The sequence below is a fragment of the Phalacrocorax aristotelis genome, chromosome 5 (genome assembly GCF_949628215.1).
Source record: "Phalacrocorax aristotelis chromosome 5, bGulAri2.1, whole genome shotgun sequence".
Classification (NCBI taxonomy): domain Eukaryota; kingdom Metazoa; phylum Chordata; class Aves; order Suliformes; family Phalacrocoracidae; genus Phalacrocorax; species Phalacrocorax aristotelis.
Window position 1 is genome coordinate 4,560,918 of NC_134280.1, and position 25,557 is coordinate 4,586,474.

A 25,557-nucleotide genomic window follows, 5' to 3' on the forward strand; every position below is an offset into this window, starting at 1 on the left:
TTCCCTTTCTATTTACTGTATACTGAGCTTTCCTGTCTCTAATCCATTTCCATACCGATGCTAACCTGGAGACAACGCAGACCAATTTGCTGATGGCTTTCCAGAGTCGACTGAAAGACTGGCTGAAATGGCACCACGAAGACGACTGCAAATCTCCATATTCATTTCAACATGGGAAGATTGATACTGAAGCGCCAACTGCGTGCAGCTTTGTACGGCTGCTCTCCACACCAAGCCATCTCATGAACGCTCTCAGGGATCTGGGCGGCTCGTGCCATGTCATGGCATTTCACCGGCACAGAGGTATCATAGAATCGCTAAGGTTGAAAAAGGCCTCTAGGATCATCAAGTCCAACCATATGTGCCATAAAGCAGCACAGAACACACAAGAACACACATAAAATCCAGAAAAACAGGATGTTTGTTACTCCCTCAAACACAAGGTTAAAAGTTGATTTCCATGGCTTTAACCTACAAAGCGCAGCGTGGTTCATGATGCTTTGTGGGCTTATTCCCATAAAACTTGATGCAGGAGCAGTGAAGGTAGTTCCATTTAATAAGATAATAAATGCTTTTGGATGACCTAAAGTGATGTTTAGATTACAGCATGAAAACTAAATTCCAGGAGGAAAGCCACAGATGGGAGCAGAAATCCCCACAGATTATCCTCAAATATTCTGGAGGATCTCTCTTGGGATCCTCAGCATAAACAAACCAGAAGTCCACTGTGGCTATTCAATATTGAATTTAAAAGGCAGAATATTCTCTGATCATATTTTCATTAATAACTCTCCCTGTTGATCACCTGTCTCCGTTTAATGCACAAGAATTTCTTCACTGAGATTTTGATGCTACAAAATACTTTGCATTTTAACGTGAATTCCTCTTTCAAACTGCACCGTGGGCAGGCGCTTTGTTGGAGGACTGGGAGTGAATCTCTCCATCAGACATTGAGGCTCATTCATGATTTAGGACTCTTTCCCCCTAGCCCCAGCTGCCTAACCCAGGCAGCCTTTGCTCCCCACGCTGATGGCAGAGCAGGTCTCTGTTCTCTCTCACCTCTGCCTTCTCTTACCGCCTGTTTATCTCCTAAACGGTTTAAATCCTTACGTCTGTCCACATGGCCTTCCTGATCCCCCTCAGGCATCTGTTAGCAAACCAATCCAAAAATTCCCCTTGTGTACTTTGCCTTTGCCAGGTTTCCATACCCTGCGTCAGGGTGAGCAAATTTTAACGGAGGGGATGTCATCTTAGAGCGATTAACATCATCTGGGGTTACCCAAGAGCAGCTCTCACGCTTGCAACACCCTTCTGCACTTCACCCTTGCAGTGACTGTTGTCCCCTAAGCAGTTCATGGATCTCGCTCCTTCGCTGTGTTCAGCCAAACTTCTCAGCCCTTGTCAGGGTCAAATTCTGTCAGCTTTGGGATTTCAATCATTATTCTCTCCAGTGCCAACTCTTTTCAAATGAAACAAATACACTGTACAAAGGAGAGAATGAAGAAAAACACCCAGCTTTTGATTTTATTGATATATATGAATGTAAACAACTTCAAGGACCGCTGCTTAGTGAAAATGTTATTTGTCTGCTCTTTTTCATACATATAATTTCAGATTTTGTGAACATTTTGAATCTGTTTTTATCTACAAGAGTAGAAAACTAAAAAATATAATGCTCCATCTTCTACAGATGGAGAAAAATGTGCTAATGGACCTCACAGCCTCAGATGACTGACTCAGATTTCTTAAATTAGACAAAGCCTAGTGTTAATGACAATACTTACTGCCTAGTCCAAAAACCAAAGTATGTTTCGCCCATGATATTTAATCCATAATAAATGTTTAAACCATCTATGTGACTTCTAACATCCAGGAAAACCTCTCAAATGAGTTTCATCCCTAGGCACCTCCTCAAGATGGAACAAGATCTTCTGTAAATGATTAACACCAGCCCTCGTTTCATTGTGCTCATCTTCTGGCGAGCCGTGTGCTTCGCTTGCTCCGGTGGCAGGGGGAAACCAACCCGTAGGAAATGGGTCTGTTGCAGTTTACAATGTCTTTTAGCATGGAAACAGTAAAACCAAGAATAGCTTCTTAAACCAGAGCCACATTTACATATGTATTGATTCCCTTCCCTTTTGTAGCAGTGGTTAATGCAATCTGATGAGCCGCGCAGTGAATATTTGAACACTATGAAAACCTGCTTTTTAGGATATCTGTGCGGTAACTTGGATGTCACTAATGTATTTCTGAACTTTTACAGCATGGCATAACTTTTGACAAATTTTGTACCTTATTTTAAGAGAATTTGGCATTTTTCTGTGCTGGTTTCTTCAAAGGTACGTAGCAGATTCACTCACTATTGAAGAGCAGCAACCTCTAGCTCAGCGCCTATTAACTCTTTCACAGCACAGGACAAGGGGTTGTTCTTGGCACTGGAAGTGAAAAATATTGTGTCCAATTAAAATTGCATGGAAAATGAATGCGGGCAAAATTTAATTACCCAAATTGGAATTTGTCTAGGCCATAAAGGCTAACACCCATACGGTTTTCTAAAAAGGCATCGTCCCTATAATGGCCATATTTAATATTTTATATATGACCTAAGGTTAAATCTGAAAGATCTGCTATAGATCAATTATAAACCACTGACATATCCTTGAAAAGGAAGAAAACAAGTAGTTTTCTAGTAGCACTGAAGAAAGTTACAAAACATCAAAGACCTTGCCCTTTTCCTGATAATACAGAAATCAGGCACTGATGGAAAAAAGCTCTCGTGATCACCAAGTAATGAAACAGTAATGAGGATGGCAGTTGTATTCTCTGCTATCTCATTACAATACATGGTATGTTTGCCAACATGTGCGAGAAAGGGAAAAAGGGCTGACATGTCTACAAGGTAGCATTTTGGGTAGAAAAAAAATAATTAATGTCGGAATATTTTATTTCTTATTGAGAATAAGAATCCTCCAAAAATTTCATTCTTGATTTGAATGTTCGTGGATCTGGTTGTTAGCTGAGCCACATCACCAGAGGTTGACTGTTGCTTAATTGCTGAAGTGCAACAAATTTCCCCAAGAGGAGATGGTCCAATATATCTTTACTCACATAATCCCATGACGGGAAGCTTTTTTCTCTTCAAGAAATGAGTATGAGGCAGATTTTGTTACCTATGCTCTACTTACCTTGAACTGAACATTATTTTCCAGAGGCCCACTGAATTCAGCATGGAAGAAGCCATGGCACTAGCAGAGAGGTTCACACGAAAGAGTTAATGCACTTGCAGCCACAAGACACAAACATGAATCTTTGCAAGTCCTGCTGTAATGCGGCTCCCCCGATTGCCTCAAAAAGACAAATTTCTCTTACAACATGGAAACATTATAAACTAAATTCACCAGAGTCCCGTTGTGCCTTAGCTAGAGAATATGATTCCTGTATTAAGTGCTTTTAATTTCAGTGCTTGGGAGCTGGTTTAAAACTGTCTGCTAATTTGCAGCGCTGTAACAGTCCCGCTCTCACTGTTGCAATCAGAGGCAGAACTTCTTTAATGTGCCTCTTCTCATGCCACTTTGCTCAGGGATAAGCCTAGGCAGCTCTCCACCTGTCCTGGCAAATAAATCAGCTGTGTGAAGCCTCTGACAGGTGAATTTGTCAAGCCTTAATATACTCCTGGTACTAGTGAAATCCTCCCATGACAGGTGATGCTCAGCCTGGTTTTACTTCTAGCTCTCTCAGCTGAAGAGCCCATCCCTCCCTGTCTCCCAGGGTCACCATCATCCTTCGTTGCGCCAACACGCTCTGGGATGCTGACCCTCAGAAACCCGAAACTTCAAAACCATGAACCAACTCTCGCAAAATGCGTTTGATGGCACCACGTACCTGTCCTGCAGGCTCTCGCTGGAGCCTGTGCTCAGCAGCGTCCCTGCCGCTGCTCACCACGGCTGCTCCCTGCAGCTGGAATCTTTGCAGAGCAAAATGAACAGGACCACCTTTCTCATCACCCACTTGCAGAAATAGCAGACGGTTGTCCTAGGTCTTCACCACAATGAAATACTCCAAAAACATCCAAGTGATCAAATATTGAAAAACTTCCTGTGGGGAACATCAAAGAAATTTCAGGCGGATGTGGTCCCCTGCTCCTCTACGTCCCATCAACCAAAAAAATGTCACAACATTGTTGAAGGTTACATGATGTAATCTGGCACAAGGTGGTAAATATTGAAGGCTTGGGAAAAAAAATCTTTAAGTTCAGTACTCAGGAGTAGATATTTCACCAGAATTTATTATGGCAGGTGGAAGTAGGGTAGATGACAATGACCTGCAAACCATAAACTTGTAGGTATACTTTTTTTCCTGTAGAAGTGAATTATTTTCAGGTAGTTTAACATATCTCTGATTGTAATTACTACACAGACCAAGATCACCCTGAACGTTTGACCTGAGTAGCTTCATTTCTTTGTTTAAGAACAGATTTACTTGAGGCTGGTGCAATATGTGAAAGGAGCTCCGCTCCACTGCTGGGAACAAAAATGGAATATTAATTAACTTCTTTTTTTTAAGAATTATTATTGTATCAGAGTCTTAAGGTGGGGCATATTTTTTTGTGTCAGGAAATACTTCTTTTAAAAAGATGCATTTTTAGAACAAAAACAGGAGAAAGAAAGAAAAAGAAATTGTTCTTCTTCAAACTGAAACCAGCGTAAAATATTACCCCAAAAGACCTGGGCTGATTTCTTTATAAATGAGCACAGTGTTAGAGCCATGGCAAAGGCAAATTGGCCTACAAGAAAACTGACAGCTTTATAGCCCTTGCCTCTGATTGAAATGTTGGGAAATCTCTTGGCAATTCTCCCAGACATCCAGGTAGAACAGTGAGTTCACTGATTATGTTAACTAAAACAATCTGCCTTTGCACAAACGCACCTCGAGCCCAGCCAAGTGTGAAGGCTTATCAATGTGCCAGACCAAGAAAAAGACCTATTTACCTGCCGAGAGCAGCTAAATGACGGGCCTCTGCAAAACAACCCAGGGACATCAGTGTGCAGGGCTTTTTTTATTTTATTTTATTTTTTTTAATATATAGCCTAAATGAAGGCAATGAGCCCTCGGCGGGACTGCGTGGGTGTTAAACAAGAGCGCAATTCCAACCAATGTATTTAAACACCGGTAGTAACCATTAATAACAAGAAACACCATCCTAAGGAGCACGGTATTAAAACACATACGGACAGGGAGAATAAACTTATTTCTGGGAGAAAGAGGCTCCACGTAGCCCTCATTCATTATCGTTGCGGCCAGCCACGGCACGGAGGAAGCTCCGCCAGGACACGGGCGTCCTGCTCCCGGGGTGAAGAAGGGGATTGTTTATGTTTGCTAGGGGGGAAAAAAATGAGAGCCATAATAAACCTAAACAATAAAGATTACAAAAAGAAACAACACTGTTAAGTGGCAATCTTTTGAGGTGAATGCATAGCTGAATGTTATTTTAAACAGCACATAACCCAGGGAATTATGATGTTGTTTACACAGGCCTGTCTCTTGGAATCTGTATATGTTTAGAGTTCGGTTTGTTATATGTCTTGGTTAAGCTCTCCAATATGTCTGTCTTCTGAAAAAGAACCCTATGCTGCGCTAAAAGTTAGCTCCAGCAAGTTAAAAGTATGGAGGAAGTACCTTAAGTAATGTCCCTTTCCCCAGAGATGCCCTTGGTAGCAGTCGGTAATGCAATCAGATATCTCGGGTTATTTCGATTGCCTGCCAAAACATCACTCATGTCTATTAAAGCATCCTGAAAAACACCATTACATCAATTCCAGCAATGGAATAATTATTCTTCTTTCTGGAATGTCTTCTGATGTGAGTCACCCTGCCAGCGTGGGATTTCACTGGAAAGCGGCTGTAGGAATGTCCCAGAGGCTGCGGGGTGGGGGCCGGCAGCGAGATGCTCTCACCCTGCCCCTCGGAGGATGCCCGGGATGGTGGCTGGATGCACCATGCGGCGACACCCCTCCAACACCTTAGACATAACCCTCCCCCCCCCGCCGAAGACGTGAAGGCCCAACTTGTGTCTTCTGCACTTATATCCTGAATTTTGTAAAAGCACATTTTCGCAATGGCAAAGCAAAACAAAGCACCGACAAATGTATCTTTGCTGAATAACTTACGTTTCTCCTTAAAAAAGCAGGCAGCAAGCTTCTAGGAAGCACCACATGTAGTTACAGTACTTTACGTATTAATGAGCATGTCTGTGCACTGTAAGTCATTCAGGCTGCAGTTATCTCAGGATTTTCACATAGGCAATGCAAATCGCACCTCCTTAGTGCTCTGTAATGTGACCGCCACTGGGATCGTAGATTGTGCATCTTTAGGAACAGAAGGATTATTATGGTCCTATATTTCGGGAGTTAACAAAAATATATAGAAAATCTGTGTGAGAAATTCTGGTTTTGATTACATTAGCGTAAATCCCAATTTCTTTGATGTCAGTGGATCGTCTAGCTCAACACTCACACAACGGCGAAGAATTTGGCCCTCTGCCTTCTCCTTTAATCTTTCTATCAGAAAAGTTTAACTTGATGAAATTCTGTTAGAATAATGCAGTATTAATTTTACATTTTAGGAGAATAAAGAGCATTTGACATCACTAAGCAGGCAACTAGATAAAAAGTCATCCTTAAAAGAACAACACGTAGATGATTTTTACCAGGAATGAAGAGATGGACAAGAGCCATTGCTAGAAAAAGAAAAATCATTGTTGTTGTTTTATATGAACATTCAAACTGTTCCTGTCCAGCTCCACGAAGCTGTGGCAATGCTACCAGAATTGTGATGAAGTCCTGGCCTCATCGAAATCTGTCAAATTCCCAGCAACTTCAAAGTCTGTGCCTTTCAAGCTATGTTCTGCTTGTGAAACGTTACAGAGTGAGTCCACACCAATGACGAGATAACCCGTTTCCTCAGCTATCAGATAGACCCCAATGCCACAATCACAATGGCAGTATGAGAAAGACTCTTGAAACAGACCCCTTGAGCATCCTCATATAAAGAAAAAATGATAATTTAAATGATGGATAGTCATTTGCATCACTCTCCTAGACATGAGGACAAATGTGATGTTCTTCTTCATCTGTTGTGGGGATGCCTGTCTGATGCTGGTTATTAGAAAAAAGCCCTTCTAAAATTTCACTCCTACCTTCAAGGAAGATTTGTTAACAAATTGAGAAAAGAATTCGGGGCGGGGAGCGTGTTTTCATTGCAAGATTAGTATTAACAGGGTATCTTCATTAGCAAACTGGTCAAGCTGGAATGTCACCACTTGGTGTGTGAGGTCACTGCCATTTCAGAGAGAGTAAATAAACACCATCTGGAGGTCCCCTCTGGTCCCCCAAACAGAGAAGATGCTATTAAGTGGTTATATTTTGGGGGTCTTAGCATACGAAGAGTGCCATCATCCTGAATCTCTGTGCTGCCCTGAAAGCTGTGTCTCGGAGCACCACAAAGAGCTATGTTAGAGGATTTGTACGAGGAAGTTTGCAACGGTGGTGACAGGAAAAATACATCTTCCACTGGAAGCCTGAAGTAAGTCCTTCTGTGCCCCCCCATATTCACAGAGTCACTCCTGCCCTCCCCAAAAGCATTTTGCCAGGATCAGAGCTGTGAGGCCAAACCATTAGCCCCGTCCCACCCAAGGGAACAAACTCTCCCCATGAAAGAGCTGGTTGAATAAAACCTCATCCCACCGAATTTCGCTCACCACTCCCTACAAGGAGAAAGGTCATGAACAGGCCATCAGCAGGTCCAGGCTCGGCCCGTTTGTTACAATAAAGCCATAAAAGATATGAACGTGATTAGATCCATTTTATCAATGTAAAAATAGAGGCAGAGAATCATGAAAATTTTTGATACTTTTTAGCAAGTTATTTTCATGCATTTGGCATTTATCACAATTAAATCTACTTTGTGTTTTCTTGATTGTTTATTGAAAAATGGGATAGATACTTTGAGCAAAGCTCGGGCAGGAGATGAGCCAATATCCAGCAGCAAAAAATATTTAGAGGCAACAGATTTGTAATAATTAGATGGAGGCAAGAGATGATGAATTGGTAAATCTGAAAGTCTTTACAAACTCTGAAAATCTCAGATGATCGTTTAATCCATCAACTATCTTCTTAAGAAATACAATCACGGAAACTCCTGCCAAAAAAAATCCTTACCGTAATCCTACCTTTATCTCATCCACAAATATACATTTTCTATATAAAGACACGATCCCTCTTAAAAGGTCAGCGTTTATAGTTGGCTACCAAAGGCACCAATATGCCTTTCCAACCACCCAAGCTCTTTATCTGCTTTATAATCTACAGGCACTTCTATGGCAAACCCAGGGGAAAATATCCCATTTCTACGTGGCAGACACATGTTTCTTCCTGTACCAACTTCCACTTCTGTTTCTCACAGGTTACACACAGCTTAGATCCCCTTTTAGCTGAACGTATAGTGAACTTATTAAAGATGAAGTGAACAGGCATTTCCTCATAGTACTACCTCACACGGGACAGCTTAATGGCTTTGCAATTAATATATGCATAAGTACAACCTGCATTAGTGGTGGTAAAAGGCAAGTTGGCTACTTGATTACACATAATTAAACAATACCAAGGTTCTTGTGCTCGGTGCAAACATGCAGTATACCTGTTCAAAGGTGGTATATGGTACAAGCCTATACATAATTTCTTTCAAACACATGGCTAAGCTCAGTCTGAAATGATTGGTTTGTTTTTTTTTTTAACCTATGGAAAGCACTTGGTCTCATCTCTCCTGGTGATGAACAGCAATTTTAAAATGATGCTGCACCAAATCGCACTACCAAAAACAGAAAGCCTGGCCCAGGAGTTATCTGAAAATGAAAACAACGAATTAAAAAAAAAAAAAAAAACCACAGAAAAAGAGGATATCTTATCTGAACATGTTACAGAGAACTGCTGTATGATGGAAAAGGGGCCCCAGAAAGGGAAATCTGAGGAATTATTGCTTTATAGAAATCAAGGATAGGTATCCTTACAGTAGAGGAATGAATATAGGTTAAAAAAACTCCTGAGGAGGGTTGGGGAAGTGAAGTAGGGTTTTTTAAGCAGAACCTTCATATAAATTCTAACTCCGAAGTTAAATGGAAATGCTTAAGCCTGTAAAACTCGAAGGAGATGAGGAAAGGGGGGAACCCGTATATATGAAACTAGCAGATACAGAGCCATTTTATACAGTTCAGTAGGCAGGCTAACATGAACTTAACAGTGACAATTGTTTTAAATTGATTCAAATAACAAATACACATTTCAGAGATTATGAAGTTTTGCACTGCATTTTTCTTTTTATCTTTCAAAGAAAACAATGCTAATAGTTTCCTTTTTCCTACGCTCAATGACTATTTACTACTTTCTTGATGTGGACTTTCAAAATACAAAGAAGGTTTGGCAAGTTTTCAAAGTCTTTCTTCAAAGTCAGCTCTTAAGTACATTTTATGAAAACATGAAGAACACTTCTTACTACGGAAAATTGATAATGTACTGCTTTCGTTATTTGTATATGAAATACTGTCAGATAAATGCACATGGATTCATTTGTTTGGACCTTCTCTGTTAACCTTCTGTATGAAATTGATTTCGATTGATCACAAGAGTCAGGAACGTAACAATTGCTTTCAACCAAAAGCAGCTCCAGACATTATAGACCCAAGTTTCAAAGAAAAAAAAGTTACTGTACTTGCAAGTTTAGAGTCAAACTTGGCAGTTCTTCCAAACAGAGTGGTCAGAAGAAGAAAAATAAAAACAAACATCCTTCCAAGCTCTTTTTTTCTTCAATTGCCATACTAAATAATGGTACAAGTATGTCACAACCCTTTCAGAAAGTTATTCATTAAGACATAAGCAAAGCATCTAAAATACTTTTGTTGCTAGCTAGCTAACATTTGTAGAGCATTTTGAGAATTTAAGGAACTTTAGAAAGTTGTCAGCTCTTTTCTTCTGCGCACAGCTAAACTTAAAACCAGACACAAATCACGGCAACCTACTCCGTGTGACAAACCGAAGCGGTCTGACCATTTGTAGCAGATCACATGGATCCGTTTATTTCAGTGGTGAACTGAACTGGGGGCCAAAGGCGGAGGCGATTCGTAAGGTGGTGCAAGTAAAATTGTGTAAGTAGGTGTAGGTAGATGTGAGTGAGTGCGAGAGCCTGGGCTGGTGGTGCTTGCTTGCCAGGGGGCCTGAGAAAGGTACCAACCAAGCCGGGAGGGAGAGGAGCAGCCCTCAGGGCTACGGACATGTCTTCTTCCAGACCCCGCTGTGCTAGCTGAAACGGTAGCACCCACCCTCCGCACCCCTTCCTCGCCTCCCTGCAGGGCCAGCGGAAGAGGGTGACGTGAACATCCCCTAGCCCAGCTCAGAAATACCCGGCTCGGTCAGTTCGAGCGCTCGCCGTCAGCAGGGTAGCTGAGCTCAGGTTGCTCTGGTGGAAGTGGGTAACGAGCATCTCCGCCACCTCTTCCCCCCCAGAGCCTCACGGCCAGCAGTGACAGGCAGGACCGTTTTCAGCCGGCACAGTAGGTTTCCAAAGGAGCATGGCTATGCTTTTGCCCCAGTTGTGGGTCTTCCCTTGATTATCTCCAGAAATTACACTGTGGCCTTCATTTCTCTCCCTATCCCTAATGCCCCTTTTCCTCCAATTTCCTGTCTCCGGTGCTGACACCTCTTTGTTCATCTCCCATCTTTTCTCTGTCTTGTCTATTTAGACCGTAAATTGTTTGATAAAGGGACCATGACTTAATAGGTGTTTGCACTACATCTGGCACCATTTGGTCTTAATCTCAGCTGGGACATGAAGTCTCTACTATTAAGCGAATAATTAATAATGATTAGGTCCTAAAGCAGCAATGTGAAACTCCACTAACCTTACCCACCACTCCTATCACTCTTTTATTTCTTCTAATGCCTGCTGGCTTCAGCAGGGATTACTCCTGAGCCACGTCGACCAAGGGGCAGCAGGCACTGCTGTTCGGTAGCCCACTGGATACTCTCTCTCCTTTTTGGAAAAAGGAAAGTTAAACTGGGAATTATGCTAAATGTGAGGGCAAGGTCTTACAAAAACTTGTAATGTATTCTTGTGACAGGGCTATGCTATGCATAATATAAACAGCTGTATGTAAGGGAGATCACTGCTTTGTTGCAGGAAGTAATAGCTAAAGAAGCATTTATTTCTGACAATTAATGGACATAAAAGCCTATGTATTATCTAAAGAGGAGAAGATTAAAGGAGGGAAGTAGCTTACACTATTGGATTGGCTGCACCAAAACAAATAACCTCACAACTTCATTTTGTACAGAGCCTTCCATAAAGTCTGGATAATAAAATGCTTTACAGCGAGCAAAGAGGGAGGGAGGAAGCAGAAAGCAGAACAGATATGTTTTGAGCCGAGATTGGATACGAAGCAGCGAAGCCGTGCCAAGCAGCAGGAGCTGCAGAGGAGAAGCTCTCACCCCAGCGGCAGCAGGAGCCCAGGACAAGCCAGGCAGTGGTCTGGGCTTAGGCTGAGCCGTATTAAAAAGAAAAAAAAAAAAAAAAAAAGGAGGAGAGGGGGAATAAAAAGATGAGGAGCCAAATTTTCCTCCTGATTCCACCAACGCAACCCCACTGACATCAATGGGTGTAACTGAGAACAGAGCCAAGCCAAGGCAGCCCGACAGACACGCAGGGAGAGATTGAAAACAAACAGGACGCTCCTGATGGGTGAAGGAAGATGGATGGGGAGCCTGCGGGGGAGCTCCCTGCCGCCCCGCTCCATGGGAGACCCCATCCCCGACCTGCATGGCAGCAGCTCATTGCAGCAAAAGGTTTTGCTCAGGAGGCCCCAGGACCTCCCCAGAGCCACAGCTCATGGCTTGGGGCAAGGGCTGTGCAGGTTAAAGCTCCTGGTCCCCATGGACCGGTGTGTCAGAGCCCGGGAGGCAGCGGGCGGATGCTGGACAGAGGGCTGCTCCCTAAACTTCACTGATTTTGCAGTAAAAAAGGCACATTTCTAACGGGCTGAGCAGCCCAATTCTTAGTGCAGGGGAAAATAACAAATCTTAGGGAGCCCACTGCAAGAGGAGATGTTTATCCGTCAAATGACAGGACCCCCGCGATTATTTCTGGATCCTGTTGTAGCACGTAAAAAGACCAGATTCAATAAAAAGATTATTTCCAGCTTCTCCAGCACAGAGATCTGTGCAAGACGTAAAATAAAACTCGATTTCTCCAGGCTTGCGCAGTCTTGTGCTGAGTTCGGTGGCGTGCGAAGCAGACACGTTTTTATAGAATCTCACCCTAGATTACTTTCAAAAGTAGTTTTTTCACAACATTTTTGTTTGGAAGATTTTGCTGTCTCTTCCTCTTTTTCTATTTTCAGACAGCTTCGCTTAGTGGGAAATAGATAAATAAATGCAGATCTTTTTACGGTTACACAACTTTTAAAAATTGATCTACTAAAAAAAAACCAAACATTTGGAGCTTGCGGGACATACATACATACTCCTCAGTTCTCTAATCCTTCCTAGAAAAAAAATGTCCAAATAGTCATTTTGAAAAGTTGCTGGGAGTACACAGACAGCTGTTCCTCATACATACTGCAAATGTTTCTTTTAAATTCCTACAGACGCAAGAGTTTGATACCAAGCCAGTACCTCTAGAAATGAAGAAAACTAAACACACCCCATACTGATGCTTTTACTGTCCCAACAAACTTTCTCCCACAACTAAAATGTTAAAACTTTTACCCCACATCCCACATTGTGAGATTAGTCCAATAACTAATGCTCTGTCCAAGTAAAATACATTTTGTCATTGCTTGAAAATGTTACCTTTCACAGAAGTATAGTATTTCTGACCAGCAGGGAACATATGTCAACATTATCTATTATTACACAATGTCAGGACCAGAAAGGGAAGGTGGGTGGTGGATGTTAATAACAACTTAAGCGATTTTCTAAAAGAGGCATTTGAGAAGTACAAAGCCAGAAGTTTTAAATGTTTTGTCTCATTGTAGCTGTGTCAGCAACCTGCCCCCACCACTAGCGCAAACCTAATTCTGCCTGTGACCCAGTGCCTAGTTCTCTTTTCAATTTGAGCCAACACATTGCTAAACTGGAAAGTTTGAAAAATACCTTAGAAAACTTCTCCACCAAAAGGAAAGAGAAAAAAAATTTTAAAAAAAGAAAAACTTTTGATCAGTCCTGGTGCAAGTGTTAAGGCTGCAATCTTAAGACAGATATTTTTCGCTTCAATTTTCTTTAACACTGTGTTAAACTGCTTTTTGTACCCTGCCACCCGTAACTGTATTTGTCTGCAGAGTGTCTTCAAATTAAAGATTTTTCTTCTTGATGGAGGAAAAGCACAGCCCTGCGTGGCAGGCTATCACAGAAACCATCTCACTGTTGTGAGGAATTAGGAAATCGGGGTTCACCCCACATCCTGCCACAGATTTCTCGAGTGCCCCCAGTCATGTCACTTCACCCCCCTGCGCCTCAGCTCCCGGGATGCAGCCCCGCCGCTCGCAGCCGGCCGCCCTTCCCACCTCTCCCAGGTGCTGCGGGATGCGGATGCCAGAGACCATGACACGGCTACAGCAAAAGGGCCTTCCAAGTGCCTGAGATAAACAGATAGCCAACTGCAGTGTTTACTTACAGCACTCAGGCGAGATTTCACTTCGATAGGCAAACACAGACTGCTGAAGCAGCCTGCTTGGGTCCCAGGAGTCGCTCGGAGGCAGCTTCAGGATGCTGAATGATGGACCCTCTGGGTGCTCCGTAGGACAGGTTTGACACTCCTCTGCACCACCCAGGATTTGGGGCGATTTGGGGAGTTTTAAGGTAACCAGATAAACATTTTTGGCACGGACTTGCCTATAAAACCCTCACTGTAGGAAAGTTCAGGAGACTCCCATTTCCCACCAGAGCCCGCAAACAGAAATGGAACAGGCAAACGCTTGCGCTAAATAAATCAAAGGGAGCTGAAATGTGATGCCGTTATTCAGCCACATTTCCAGTAGTAATTCTGTTACTGGAAATGCTGAAATTAGTGTCTCCAGCATCTCTCTTCCACAGACAGGTGCTAAATCAGAGAATAAAGCTGGAGGAGAGGAGGTCTATGGTGCTTAGCCTCGTGCGAAGCCAAGCTCCCATCACCCACCCGCAGCAGGGCAAGCACAAGGGTCCCCACGTGCTGGAAGGGGGAGAGAACAATGTTGTTTTCCTTAAGGCAATTGCCTCGTGTGAGACACGTTTGGTGCAGGTATTTCTTAAGCAGCATGTTTCCACGTAGCTGGTGGATGAACGTGTAGGTCCCAATCTCACTGCTCCACGGAGAGCAGCCAAAGCCTCAGCACCCTTCGGGTGTTTGCGTAGGGTTGCCGTTAAAACCCATTTTCTGCATAACCGTGTCAAATAATGGGCTTCACGTCCAATTTTACAATGTGAATTTGGGTATTCAGAAAGAAAAATTGCTTCCCCCACCACAAACATGGTAGTGTCAAAGTTGCTGGGCCCAAAATATTTCCTCACCTTTTTTTTTTTTTTTTGTTTTGTTTTCATATCTGTTTACAAAATCTATGCAATTTCTTTGCAGTGTGTTCCTTCCCCAAAAGCAAATCCTTCAGGGTATTTATTCCCCTCAAAATACAAATTATTCTGTTCCCCGGTAATTATCTGTTTTGCATACAGTTACACAGCTGAATCAGAAGCAGCAAGATATGAATAAATATATAAATAATGGACACACCGAGGTGTAGTTTCTCATGTTTAACATAACACAAGGGAATACATTTTTATAGCAAGCCAGTAAATGTTGTAAACTGATGTTTTCAATTCCAGTGACTTAGAATTAACTTCTAACTGTGAGATCTAAACTAGCTGCAGTCTTTTATAATCTCATGCTTTAAAGCTATAACGGTTTTTTTCATCTGCTGTTAAAGAAGAAATTATATTTTACTAGGAGATGGTAAAGGTAAACCATAGAAAAAGTATAGTTCAAACTGCTTAAGTATGATTATTTTTGTTCCATGTGATTTTACTCAGTGATATAAAGGAGAGAGCCCGGCTAGTTTATTGGAATGGGAATGCACCCGTGAGTAGAGAAAAGCACACGCCGTTTGCCAACACTTATGGAGTTTACATAAAAAAGGAGAAATATATCAAAAACTGTAGGAGAAACACTTGTTTCTTCCCATAAGCAGCAGTTCAAATATCTACCGAAAGAAAAATTTTGTCCTGTGACTTTTTTACGAGGCCTCAACAAGTACCTTTAGAAGCAATTTCACACAAAAGCCTCCTCTAATCCCCTTTGGAAGCACACGTTCCTCCAAGGCATGGCAAGGGGCTGCCACCTCCCTAAAGCTAGTGCTCGGTCCGGCGCAGCCCGGTGTTTGCCTTGCAGGGGTTTGGACCAGGTCAAAGCCGGCCCCAGAATACCTTTACTGAGTATTTTTCTATATCCCTTCCCTACAGCTCTCCTGATCTGCTACAACACATTTTTGACCCCTGCCGCCCCACCTGGCTCCTCTGCAAGGCTGGAGGCACCCCAAAGCCCCAAGGCCACCACCACTAGCACTGCTCCACCCAGCAAAAGTAACTCCTGAGGGTCAAACACTCCTGAACCTGGGCTGGGAAATTCAAAGGCGATGTGTGCTGGAGCTCGCCGGCCTGACTCCGCTTCTTCAGCAACAAGGTTGGAGCTCTGAACTCAGATCTGAACCTGGACCTTGGGTTTAGATCCAAGGTTTGGGGTTGGGCCCCATCTCTAGTAAAAAAAGGATAAAAAGAGATGAAAAGATAATTGTAGAAACTTAAAAGCCAACACTGCATTCTTTTAAAATTACAAATTAAGCTATAAGCTATTCCAAACTATGCTGTTTTTATTAAAAATGACTTAATAATCTAATCTTCTTTTCCTTTCTTTTCTTTTGTAATTTATCCTATATCCTAGTAATCGCACATAGAAATTACACAACACCACACTGGATACTCCTGACAATATAAACACAATTGTTTATCCAGAAGCATTATATGTTCATGCAAAAATATGGCATTTAAAGCTTGTGGTCAGATCAAGAAACCACAAGCGTAATTGTTTGTTTATCCAGCCAAGCATTACTCCGCCATGTAAGTTTATGGGGGTTTTGTATTTATTTATTTTTTTTTTTCTAACCTATTTTTAAAAAATTAAAGTTATGGAGTGAAAGCAGGCGATTAAAGGCAAACCCCACGCACGGAGGGACGTTTTTAATATGGAAATCGCGCCTTTGTCGTAGCTCGTGTTACCCAGTTTCATCCTTCCATGGAAGCCTCATGATAACAGGGCCCTTTGGTGGAATTTCAACATATTTTTCCCTTTAGTTTGGGGCAGCTGGTTTCTTTCCTCTCGGAGGAGAGAGTGAAGTATATTTATCACTCCAGCAGTGACTCAAAACAAACAGGAAATCTTCATCAGCAGGCTCCTGGGCAAGGCAGATACCAAGGTACTGGCAGAAAGGAAACAGAGGCTTTCGGCTGTGGGAGTCCGACACGCAGCGTATATTGCAGCGACAGCAGATAACTTGGCTAGAGAGCCGCCAAATTATTTTTAAATGGAATAAAAAAAAAAATAAAGAGGAGATCCCGAGGTAGCTGAGAGCACACGCAGCATCCTGGGGGGCAGCTGAGCTGGATGCCCAGCCCGGACACGCGGTGTGAACCTGGGAGCAGGAGGAAACCTGTGTGCCGGCTGGGCTGGGAGGTTTCGCTTTGATCCCACGGCTTAGGAAACCCACTCCTTTGGCCCCAGCTAGTCCTTCTTTTAAAGCAGGAGTTTCCGGCAGAGCTGGCAGCCTTGCAGCCAGGAGGGAGGCAAAAAAGAAGAAAAACAAAACAAAACAAAAAACCCAAGACATAGTTAATAATTTTGACTACTGAGATGATTATTAATATTCATGGGTGGTTTTTAGAAAAGCCTCTGAAAACAGGCTAATAAATGGCCTGACAGCAGATGACTCCTCCTGCATTGATTAGAGACAGTCCTGACACAGGAACTGCGCTGTTGAGTTGGGGTTTTTTTCCTTTCTTTCCCCACCAGTGTCATTAAACATTAAAGTAAAATACTTCAGTCCATCTTAACAACAAAACAGAAGCACAGCACAAGACCCATACGGGTAGCGGCTGCTCAGACCTTGGCCCCGCAGACCCCTTGGAGACATCTCTGTTAAATGGCTGCAGCCCTAGAAAGGATGCGGCGAGGCTGTAGGTCGGCCACCGCACCGAACACACCAACAGCACCGTTTGGGTCATGCTCACAGGCTCGGCTGATCTGTCAGATTAAGAAAACGGTTGCTGAAAATGGGGAGGATTGGGAAGAGTCACTATCTGCTTCCCCTGCTCTTCTGCTTCTCCCCAGGCGCCTGCTGTTTACCATGGCCAGTGATGGGGCACGATGATCCCTCGGTCTGACCTGCTGTGGGCTTATCTCCAGCGCTGGCAGGAAACGGTGGGGCTAGCCAGACCGTGCTTTTGGTGGTTAAAAGGAGACTTCTGCACCTTAAAACATGTGCTTGCCTTCCCTTGCTCTTGGCCAATGCTGGATAGCTGCAGTGCTGAGAGCCAACCACACCAGATGACCTGCCCTCTCAAGCCAGATGCACCCCTCAGCTTTGGAGGTGTCTGGAAGGGTGAGACCTACAGTGACATTTTCATGTGTCCAGGCTGGACTTGGCTTGAGCTTTCACCACCAGTCCTCTGGCACAGCAGACATCATGTCCTTATCGCCAAGCTGCACCCTGTGACACCTAACCTCAACATCTCACCACAGAAATCCAGCCCTCTATTAATAAGGATGACTGGCTTGGCTGCAAACCTAAGGTGCAAGGAGCTGATATAGGGAACACCAGACACTCACATCCTTGCAAACAGTTGGAGGGACAGCGCACTCAGATGCAAACGCTGCCTAACTATGGAAACGGCAGCATGAAATCACCATGGCCTGACACATCCCAGACAGAATAAGCATTAGCCGTGAAAGAACCAGTTTAAAAGAGTGAGTGCTTCACACTGGCTCATACGCAATCTCCACAGGACTGCCCTAAGGAAAGCTGGCTAAGGTCTATGTCAGAGAGATGACTACCAAAACCTCCGGGTCAGGACAACTCTTTTTTGGAAACATCTGGCAGAATGTATCACCACCGTGTTGAGTCACAGATGTCTCAAGGCATAAAGTCAAGCTAGGTGGGTAATTCAGCAGAGTCTCTAGAGATCACACTGTCTGTATCCTCCTAAGGAACAGTTTGGTCTAGCCAGCATCTCAGCCAGTGCTAAGGAAGGGAAACCCGGTGAAGGTCTGTGTGCACTGTGCTGTAGGTGAGAAGGTTAAGTACTCAGGTAGAAGAACCCTGAACACGAGGGTTGCAAACAAGAAATATGTGGTCTGAGGGTGCCGGAGACACCCTACTGCCAGACCTAGAATGCTTCCAGTACAAGGCATTGTTTCAAATGTGTAAGCTTTACTGGAATACTGTATTGACTGCATACCTACCAGATCAGGCAAACCTTCCATGTAGCCAGAACCTCAGAGCATTAAGAGTTTGGAAAGGCCCCAGTGACTGGGGCTCCCCCTGATAACACGCCAGCTCACCCTCATTGTCTGGCTGTGCCGCTCTGCACAAGCCGTGCCAACCCAACGCTGCCAGTACGCGATGCTCATCCCTACTGCCGGGGGATGCGACGCAGCTCCGGACTTTCTCCTTGCTCCCAGAAGGGTCAGCTAGAAAGCGAGCCAGAGCAAAGCCCTCGACTGTAACTGCAGCATGGCAGTAGCGTGGGGTCCAGAAAGCGATATCCTTTCATGTTCATGTCAAAACTGTGAAGCCATGGTTTGGAAATGGCAACTTGGCTTACCAGATGAGTCCTTTGGCTACTCACTGCCTCAAAAGCAACTTGAGTGGCACACTCCATTTTGTATCTCACCAGCTACAGGTCTGAAAGTATGAGAAAATTACAAAAAGCACTGCATTGAGGATGTGATTTGCAGTCACAGGGAGCAAGTGGAAGAAAGCAGCGCAGATATCTGTAACTCATACTCCACGCTCTACCTACCTCCTCAGACCTCAGAAACGTTCAAGCAAATTAGCAAGCTCATGGCAAACACTAACTGCTGTGCGTAAAGGTTGGCTTTGGTACATTACAGCAGCCTTTGGGCTGCTCTGTCTAGCTTGTACTGGCCTTGAATTTGCCATCTGCAAGTCAAGGAAAACTAGAGTGCAGCATCTCCCCACCATGTGCCTTTCCATCCCTTTCTTTGCCTCTGGCACAGGCTGTACAACCAGGGCCGTGGCAGGCAGTGTGTGATGCTGGGAGGATGCTGAGCAGGGAGTGCAACCTTCCACGCGGCACCAGAGAAACTCAGCAAGGCAGAGAGCCTGCTCCCAAAGCAAGAGAAAGGTGCTGTGGTCTCAGCATTTGATCTTCAACCAGCTCCATTCAAAATATTGGATAGCACGGGCCTTTTGAAGCTGCTTTCCAAGCAATAGAGGATTATTGGCTTTGCTGAAGAAGTGCACTAGTCAGGATTGGTTGACTAAAGAATTTATTTGCCTTGGCATTGCTCTGTGCCATCTTGTTTGATTACAGTATTTCTTCCTCTCAACTTCTATTAGTCTTTGAACATTTTCCTTCTCTTAATCTTTGAACAACTTTGTGTTGCAACCCAAATGTCTACACTTTACACTGCAGAATATTGCACCGTGTCCCGGACTCAGACCCTGAGCGTTTGCTTACGTGCCACGTTGCACCACAACAAACCCAAGATGCCATCCTGCCTACAGACCTGACAACTGGCCAGAATGAGGGCTACTGCTTGGATGCCCCTAAAGCAAAGCAACACACACACACACACAGACACAGACACAGAGACACACACACACACGCACACGGTCTCCTGTGGGAGATGGCACTCAAGCAAAGAGCTCAAAGTTACACTTGTAATTGATTTTTATCACGATTCATTTTTAAAACCAAAAAGGCACACTTTCCAAGCTGATATTCACATGTGATATATATAAATCCTAACTCTTAAGGAAGGTCAAAAAACAGATTGGAAGAATCGAGGGGAACTTATGTGGAATCCAGAATCAGAGAGAAGAGGATGAAAGCAGGGAAAAGTGTTGTGCATTCAACTGCTTAAGTCCTGCTCAACTCCATGATGACAAACAAACAAACAAAACCCGTGTCTCTTTTTCTCAGCCCAGTGATTACAGCAAAACCACAGTGCCAGCTTCAGACTGGCAAAGGCAACTAGCACTGCTCACAAAAACAAATTCAATGGATGTTTTTTTCTTTTTTTTATATCGGTTGATTTAATTATAAGGGCCTTCTACACTCTCACCTATTTCCTTACCATCAGTCAAGGGATATTTCTGTTTCCACTGCTATTGTTTCAGGCTTATGAAACAGCAAAAACTGAGGAACGAGGGGAAAAAAATCACGAGGGTATACTGCACATACAGACTTTTCCTTCAAAGTCACAAATTTAAATGCACGTACAAAAAGGAAACTCAGGAAACGCATGTTGCCACAGCAATTCTGATCTGCCTCGGAGGTCCCACCTGGGAAAGGTGTCTCTGATGTTACCTAGGCATCATCCAAACAAAATATTTCCAAAAGAGTACTTGCCACCCCTATTTTCTTCTAATTCAGCATTTCAGCTGGCAGTAAGAAATGTAGGAGAACCAAAACTTTTAACAAAAGAAAAAGAAAATAAAAGAAAGAGGTTTTTATTAGGAGAGAAATAAACTCCCAGGATGCTTTAAAGCCTGGGACCCTAACCTGGCTGCCCTACTATTCTGGGCTCATCAGGACATGAAGAATACTAATTTAGACAGGGCGTTAGGGAAAAGTCCTCCTGTTTTAAACACGGAAAACTGTTATTCAGTTATTTCTTGAACAAATACACTTCAAACAATGTGAAGGAAGTGGCACTTCCCATTTATATGCATTTACTAACAACAATCATGATGAAAAGGACAAAGACTATTTCAGGTTTGCAAGGGCCGTCCATTATAACACGCTGTCCCATGCAGCAGGGCGTGTAGACCTTGGAGGATCTGAGAAAGTCAAGAAAGTTCTCAGAAAACTTCGGCAAGGACCACGGCCCGTCAGCATTATAAATGCAGTAGGAGATTATCTTGTCCCAAAGCAGCATTCGTGAGGGTGGCTCTGCCTTTGAGGAACGAATTAGCCGCTGTTTCACGGCAGCCTCCCATGAGGCCCCATCCCGACTCAGCTCACCTCCTGCGAACGCCGCAATTCGCTTCTCTCACTGAACCTGCAAAGGTGGATTCTGAGCTCGTTCATGCCGCTGCAACTAAAAAAATCCCTCCTTCAAAGCAATAGGTTGCTTTGTTTGGGGGTAGGTTTTTAAGAGGAGCAGAGCCTGCACCAGAAAGTATAACAGGCAATTTCTGCTCTATGCTTATGCATATACATAACCTATGCAAATCAGGAGCAAGCGCAATGGTGTTAGCAGCCCATCAGCAGGGTTTGGCAGGGGTAACAAGAACCAGAGGGAGATGATAAGGTTGTAGGCTTTAAAGGTTGAGAAATAGAAGTATCAGGATTACTAGAGCGTTTACAGCCAACTGAGACTCTTCTCCCACCCTCTTCTAGGAAAAAAAGAACCTGATCCTTCACAATTCACCTGGAGGGAGGAAAATAATTGTTAGCTTTACATTATAAAGGTACATAAAATAATTGTCTCTAAGATGCAGACATGCCTAAACCAAGTAACCATATGTGTGTACAGCCGTAGGTTTTACCGTTGTGATACAACCTACCCTTACTTTTACCCTCTCTCATTAGGCCACTTCTAAAACATAGCTCTCTGTGAACTGAGGCTGTGTTCTGTCGGTTTGCATAGCTCCTATTTTTGCCACTATAAATAGAAGAAACAACGTTGATTGCGTGGCGTATTCTCCTTCGGATTACTTTGTAGGTTAAACAAAACTTTAACCGTTTCAGATAAAGGCAGGCAGAAGGTGTTTTTTCCAAACATCCCAAGCGAAGGAGTGCATTTCCTGCTTCCCTAATTCAACCTACGGCATCAGACATCTGTAACTCTGTTTACATTCCAGCCCTTCACAACTTAATACCGCTTGAAGCATCAATAATATAGGGCACATTTCTGACTGTTCTTTAGATATTTTTTTATCTCCATGGGACTTCCCGGTTTGGGATTTTGTAGTTTACAGTTTCTCACTAATAGTAACTAGCTGCAGCATTTGGCCTTAAGAGTTTACATATTATTTAACTAGAAATAGGCAGCCTATTTTAATTACAGTAAAGAGCCCTGTAGAGGGCTCGTCTGGTTTTCCCCCTCCAACTATATCTGTTGGCTTAATAAAGATAGTATCACTCCCTATAAACCAGGCTGCAATCAAGTTCTTAGATATGCTAGTATTTATTAACGTACTTTTGCCACTTTAAAATATACATCCTATCATGTATCTTCAAGTACTTAGATATCCATTGCCTTAATGAAAGCGGTATGAGCTTTCTGTAGCACGCATGCATTTTATTTTGTGTGTGTGCACATTCCAGCACTTCTAAGCAAATTGCTCGCCCTCCCCAAACCGAGGGTCATCTGCTCTTGTCACTGTATTACAGCCTGCTATTTAACTGTATCGGCTGCGCTCTGCGGATGAGCTCCCCTTTCCTGGGGGATGCAGAGCACAGGCTTTCCTCTCCCCTACCTGCAGGGCCAGCAAGAGTGCATTCCCACAGGCAAATTCAACGTCCAGCATAATCCTACCACATCACACCACGTCTCTGGTGCCTCTCTGTCCTCATCCTCAGGTCCTGTCTTCAGATTTCTAATATGCTCTTGCTACACACGCTCTCTGACCACTATTGCGGTACCTTTCCACAACTTATTTCACTTCTTTAGAGAGCAAAATTCTTGCCTCAAGTTGGCACCACGTGCACCTAAACCTGATACAGATCAGCCAGGGTCTTGCTGCAGTCAGCGTTTCTTTGAATCCTATGTTTGAAGCCCAGGTGAGACACTGAGACTTCAGTTTCCTTATTTTACAGGGCCTCTTTCTTCCTTAAGGTCTCAAATTAGTACCTGAACGTCACCTACCAAATCAACCACGCAGATCCACAACTCTTCTAACATTAGTAAGTAACATTACTACAAAGGAAAGCTCAAGACAGCTTGATTAAGCAACTTGCCCAAGGTCATACAGGAAGTTGTAGAAGAGTTGAAAACAAAAGCCAGATCTTCTTAGCTCCTGTCCAACCCTCTCTGGAATGAAAAGGCCAAACTGCGCTGTGGAAATATTAGCAGAGTCATAGATATCATCATATAAATTTCATAATGAATTCACGACTTAGCAAAGAAAATACACAGATCTCCCAGCACTGCTTTCCAAGGAAAAACTTGCAACCCTGCCGCAGCAGCTGGGAAGCGTTCCCGAGCTCCGAGCAGCGCTGGCCACGGCCACAGCCCCTCTGCTCAGGCAAAAACAGGGAATAGCAACACCCTGCAAGCGTCAGGCCATTTAATGCAAATGGGTTCTGCCATCCTTTTTCTAGCCACTTTCCTCCTCTTCAAGAAAGCGAAAACGTGCACCTATTGGAAAAGCTGCCGAAGTCACTCAAGAGCGAATATGAAATCATTCAGGATACCAAAAGGAGCACCCAAAGTGTAACAAAGGCAGTATTTATGTCTGTCCTTCTCTCTGTCTGCGTGGCTCTCGATGATAGCCACAGGAATAAACAATAGCCTTGGCCCCTTTGCTGCAAACAGTTCGCTGCAGAGGCCCAATTAAGTCGTTGAAAGTCTAAACACAGGCACAGGAATCTGCTAATGCGGACAGGCCTGCACAATAGGGTCTCATCCTGGCTCTGCTCCGCTTGTGCTGAGCACCACCTTGCCGGGAGAAGAGCCCACCCATCACCAGCGAGGCTCTTCCCACAGAAAGGTCCCACTCAGCCTCCAAGCCCAACCCATGCGTGCACGTTTCCACCCACGCTGGGGAGGATTTCTGGCTCTGCGCGGCACCAAGCTCACACAAGTTGGGTGATCTCAGGCTCGCTGCCCACCCGACAAGCGCACACGTATGTGTACACACGGGCAAAGGGTTGTTAAAGAGCGGTGCCCCTCCCCGAATCTCCTTCAGGTTCAAGCCTCCCTGACATAAACACTTCAAACAGCCAAGGCAGCCTCAACAGCAATGCCAAGAGCAGATAGAGGCTTCAACATTGTCTCGGTACACAGGATGCCGGCTTGACATCATTTAGCGGAGACAATGCTCGCCCTCTTTCTTTTGGAACCACGTAAAAATCTTGGCCGAATATAAAACGACTTCAAAGACATATTTCTGTGCCAGCCAGGATGCATCAAAGTTGGGAAAGGAACGACCCGATTCACCTGATCCGGGGAGCTGATAGAGAAGCACAGGGAAGCGGCTTTTATCGATGTACCTTCCCAGCACTTCCTTCCTGCCCCCGATGCTATTTAAACCCCTCGTGCCTACCTCCAGCCAGACCTGCCGTCCTCCGCTCTAAGGAGGAGAAAGGAAAAAGCAAAGGGAAGCCCTAAAAAAAGGCGTCCCTGCAAATTTCTGTGCAGTTACCGGGCAGTCATATCCTTCTGCTTTCCCCTGAAAAATCAAGTATCACCTTATCGTTTCCTCACCAAGATTAACTCCTGCTTCCTGAAGAGTATTTCTGAGGTAGAAAGCAGAGGTGGTAAAAAAAAAAAATAATAATAATGGGGGGGGAGGCTGAAAAGCCCAATCTGTCAAGCTGCGTTTTTAGAAGAAAGGAAAACTGAAAAGTGAACGTATTTAACATGAGCTATTTCCTGCGCTCAGGAGGGAAGAAAGCATGCTACTAACTGTGTGCATGAGGAGATCTGCACTAGTGTTATCTCTGACCTGCAGCTTAGCCCTTGTGTCTCAGCTGCCAAAAAGCTCCTATTCAACGTTATGCTGAGTTCATCAATGCTCCACGTGTCAGGATCCTAACAGGAAAAAGCAGGACAGACAGTCACTCTATTCAACTGCCTGGGGACCCCATGACAACTCAAATCCCCTTGCAGACTGTCCATATCAACCTACGGCAGGTCAGAGCGCATAACCCCTCCAGAACCGCAAGCCCAGGCCCACACCCTTTCCCCTTGTCAACATTGTCACTTTAAAACAGCCCATCTAGCCTTATCGCCAAACCTGGAGTAAGTATGACAATTAAGATGGATTGCAAAGCCTGCTTGCGCTTTACAATTAACAATAACTTGGCAGCGTGTCCCACGCAACTGTTGGGTGGTATGGCAAGAACTTTATCCCTGCTTAGTATTGCATTAGCATATTTAGTAGGCTGCAAGACATAATTCCTCAGATATGAACATATTTTGTCTTTTCAAAAAATCTGCAATTAAGCCATAACGTGCAGGCAGTGTGCAGCCAGCAGTAAACTTTGTTATTAGGGGGACTGTGTTTAAATGGCCCTT

The 25,557-nt window shown here is 43.9% G+C and overlaps 1 long non-coding RNA gene across 1 annotated transcript; it reads right to left on the reverse strand.

Annotated features, from left to right (window-relative positions):
• Positions 1-2,317: 2,317 nt before the first annotated feature.
• On the reverse strand, positions 2,318-4,361 carry LOC142057068 (uncharacterized). Its single transcript, XR_012660526.1, has 3 exons — positions 3,883-4,361; positions 3,186-3,245; positions 2,318-2,435 (listed from the first exon to the last, which is right to left on the reverse strand). It is a non-coding gene; the product is annotated as an uncharacterized LOC142057068 (long non-coding RNA).
• Positions 4,362-25,557: the final 21,196 nt, after the last annotated feature.